At 43.2% G+C, this 3,537-nt stretch overlaps 1 pseudogene; it reads left to right on the forward strand.

Moving 5' to 3' along the window:
• Positions 1–921: 921 nt before the first annotated feature.
• LOC102754080 lies at positions 922–1,862 on the forward strand (annotated as a pseudogene).
• The last annotated feature ends 1,675 nt before the right edge of the window (positions 1,863–3,537 follow it).

Genomic DNA, 3,537 nt, shown 5'->3' on the forward strand with positions numbered 1-3,537 from the left:
ATCCATGTTCCTGACAAATGGGCCGTTTGTCATCAGCTCCAGTCCCAAACAAAAGTTTCCCCCCATAAAGTGAGTTCAAATCTTAATTGCAGCCTAAAAAATTCACCAGATGAACAAGATCATTCAGATCAGAAGGAAGCAATCATAGCCACACCCTCCTACAGAGAGAGAAAGCAGGCAAATCAAGCAGAGCAAGTAAATATAACAATTGACATTTTGCAAAGTTTTTAAGGGATGCAATCTTTCTTAGAAAGTCAGCGAGCGACTGTACTTTAAAAGATCAATGGATAAAAAGACTCAGAAAAAAAATTAGGGGCCCCAAGCAAGAAGGCAATAACCTGACATACACTGGTATGAGGCAATAATAGTGTAGACACAAAAGACGATCAACAGAACCTAAAGGAAGAGAATTTCAGAGTGGACACTGAGATGTACGTAATATCAGATTCTTAGTGACTATGTCCGAGAGATGAAACCCAAAGTTCCATTCTATACCATGTGTAAGTGTATATAAACGTGTCTTAGTCAGCCACATACTAAAATTTAGAGAATATTTCCTTTTTTAAAAAAGACAGTTATTCAGCATCATGATCAGACTACCACAATTAGCAATCAATAGCACGGGTACAAAAAAAACTACATTAAAACCCTTTGTTGAGATGCTTTACACTTTCCACAGAACAGAAAGAAAAATAACCTGTGATACAATTACTCACAAGTACAGTCCTCAAGTTTCTTGCCCATTCAGATGAGTATTGTCTAAAACATGTCTTCTCTGTAGCAGCTACGCCCTGCCACCACGGTGCTTGGCTGAGCTCACAAATCTGTTGTAACCTGTAGCTTCCCTGTCACTTCTCTGGCTCTCCTCTCCTCTAAGCTTTGTTTCCTGGCAGTAATTAAAACCTTCTGCCCCTGCCATAGCTTTCTGCCAGGGGACACCGTCAAGTAGCATCACTGAACTCCACCCTCTGGCAGCTGTCATGTCTAAGTCTGTCTCCCAAAGAGAACAAACAGCGGCACAAGCTCTTTGCCGGAGGTTTGAGCTTTCAAACAACCAATGAGAGTCCGAGGAGCCAGGCTGAGCAATGGGGACACTCACAGATGGTGGTGGTGAGAGACCACGCACCAAGCGCCCAAGGGGCTTTGGGTTTGTCACGTGTGCCACTGTGGAGGACATGGATGCAAGGCTCCACGAGGTGGATGGAGGAGTTGTGGAACCAGGGAGGGCTGTCTGAAGAGAAGATTCTCAAAGACCTGGTGCCCACTTAACTGTGAAAAAGACTTTTGTCGGTGGTATTAAAGAAGACACTGAAGAACGTCGCCTAAGAGATTATTTTGAACAGCATGGGGAAATTGAAATGACTGAAAAGTCATGACTGACCAAGGCAGTGGCAGAAAGAGAGGTTGTGCTTTTGTAACCTTTGATGACCATGACTCTGTGGACAGGATTGGCATTCAGAAATCTCATCCTGTGAATGGCCACAACTATGAAGTAAGGAAAGCCCCATCTAAGTAAGAGATGGCTAGTGCTTCATCCAGACAAAGAGTCAAAGTGGTTCTAGGAACTTTGGGGGTGCCGTGGAGGTGGTTTTGATGGGAATGACAACTTTGGTTGTGAGGAAACGTCAGTGATCGTGGTGGCTTTGGTGGCAGTCATGGTGGGGGCGGATATGGTGTTGGATATGGTGGCGAGGGGGATGGCTAGAATGGATTTGATAATGATGGTCGCAATGTGGGAGGTGGAGGGCGCTACAATGATTTTGGCCATTACAACCATCCATCTTCCTACTGGAGCCATGAAAGAAGGAAACTTTGGAGGCAGAAGCTCTGGCACCTACAGTGGAGTATATTTCTTATTTTAAATGTAGATTCAGTTATTTTCAGCCAAAGCTCCTCTGACCCTCCTCCTCCCAAGTAAAGGTTAAACTCCCCTATGGTCATTGAAGGCAGGACAACAGATCGGCCTTGACTGCTAACTACCTGTGTGACCGCAGCAAAGTTATTTCATCTCACTCCCCAGTCATCTCCTTGCCTTCCAGGTGGAGCTAATGCTGGAATCTGCCTAACAGGAGCAGCATGATTATTACATTAGCTACCACAAATGAAATCCTTAGAAAGGTGCACAACACACAGAAAACATACATACTTCTGTGTTCCCATGAGGTACCAAGTTAAAGGATGTCACCATTTGTGTTTATTATCTAGAGTAACTGCACCCTCACTGACTATTCTAATCAATATTGTGGAAGCTAAGGAGGGAAATGGGGGGGGGGGCAAAAACAGATAAAAAACATGTTAGAATATTGTATTCTGCCTGTTCACCAGGGCTCAGTCCCACAGTCAGGTTTACAAGGTTCATTTTCTCTGGACTTAAATTATATTACAATCTGGGTTACTAGGAATGGGCTGCTTAGGAACCTGAATGGCTCCTTTGATCTCTGTTATACCTTACATTGAACATGGTGCCAGGCACAGACCAGTGTCTCAAAAAATAAATGAGGAAAGATTAACGAATGAGTATCAAATAAGAAAAAAAAGTATTCTAAATCCAGGACTACTTACTAAAATCAGCAGACTTTTAAACTTGTTAACAAAACAAAATTATCATCTTAATGTGTGTGTTTTTTAAATAGGTTACAGCTAAAAGCATCAGCAGTGCTTCTTAAAGTGAATTGTGCAAACCTCTAGGTTGGAAATCTTAAAATGTTTTAACCAAATATTACTACCATTTCCTTCTGTCACTTACAGAGTTTTAAAATTCTTTTGTCTGCCCCAAATGTTCTGAGAAGCGTGAGTGCTCTCTATGCTTTGGGCTGCCCAAACGTAGAAAAATTATCTGCTCCCCCACCAACCACTGGTTTTTTCTCTTACCAAATGGGAGTTTCTAAAGGCCTACCATGACTAGGATAAATCACCCCATTTCTTTTACTCTGTTAAAGTAGGTGTTTTATGTTCCACTGCCACCAAATCCAAGATGAACACCAGAAATAGCCTGTGAGTTGAGGACTCTCATTTTAAAATGGCACCACAATTTATCCTCGTTCTTGCTGCACCGTGAGCATTACATTATTCATTAGGAGTAGTTGTGTTTTAAGCAGCTATTATGCAGCTTTTCCTCGGCATCGCCTTCCCAGTGCAAGGTGGTGATGTGGAGGGCTGTCTTCCAGAGGGAGGGTCACTTTGTGGAACTCCCACCTCTGTGACCCCAGTGTGTTTGCATACATATAAATTCACGCTACGACATTCCTGTCATGTTTGCTCAGTGAGCAAGTAATTTGCCACTCTCATTACTCCAGGTACAAGGTACCCTGTGGCAAATCAATCTTCTTTCTGCTTCATACATCACAGCTCCCCCAGACACCCAGGGCCTTCTGACTCTACAACGAAGCTGTGAGATAAAGGCCCAAGTCTGTTACAGCAACTGCACTGTCCAGAGGGGCTAATGAACGTTACACCTCACTGGGAAACCCCATCTCGGGGCAGGGGAAATGTCTATATCAAAGCAAAGATGCTGTTTCAAGCAAAGCATTTCCTGTA

This window comes from Myotis davidii, unplaced genomic scaffold (genome assembly GCF_000327345.1).
Source record: "Myotis davidii unplaced genomic scaffold, ASM32734v1 scaffold402, whole genome shotgun sequence".
Lineage (NCBI taxonomy): Eukaryota > Metazoa > Chordata > Mammalia > Chiroptera > Vespertilionidae > Myotis > Myotis davidii.